The sequence below is a fragment of the Acyrthosiphon pisum genome, chromosome X (genome assembly GCF_005508785.2).
Source record: "Acyrthosiphon pisum isolate AL4f chromosome X, pea_aphid_22Mar2018_4r6ur, whole genome shotgun sequence".
Lineage (NCBI taxonomy): Eukaryota > Metazoa > Arthropoda > Insecta > Hemiptera > Aphididae > Acyrthosiphon > Acyrthosiphon pisum.
The window spans coordinates 46,601,237-46,601,759 of NC_042493.1; positions in this window are offsets into that span (position 1 = coordinate 46,601,237).

Genomic DNA, 523 nt, shown 5'->3' on the forward strand with positions numbered 1-523 from the left:
GTTTCCCATTAATACTTACATTCTGAAGCATTAACATTTTCATTTAAGTCTTGGAGCATTTTTTTACTATTAACATCTTTCACTCGATCATTCAATATTTTCAACAGTTTAGTAAATGATGTATCAAACATGCTTAACATAGGTACTTGTTACATTTTTTTGATACAACCGCTTAAAATCAATGTCAATCTTCAAAAAAAAAATATATATAAATATTAAGTATATACTAATCAATATTTTAGTAGTTTTGATAAAATTAACACACTGAATTTATTAGGAATTAAATTGTATTGATGTTATCAATTTAGGTTCATATTATCATTTTTTCTGTAATTATTAGTTGAACAACTAATCCAAATATTGATTTTTGTATACCTATTTAATCTATTATTATTTACTTTTGTCTTTTAACTTACAAGCTTATAACCAAGTGGATTTTTTATACTGAGGCCATGTTGTTTGTAATTCTGTAGCTGAGAAATCTGTGGCTTTGAAATTTTTTATCTATATCAAGTAGTTTTTT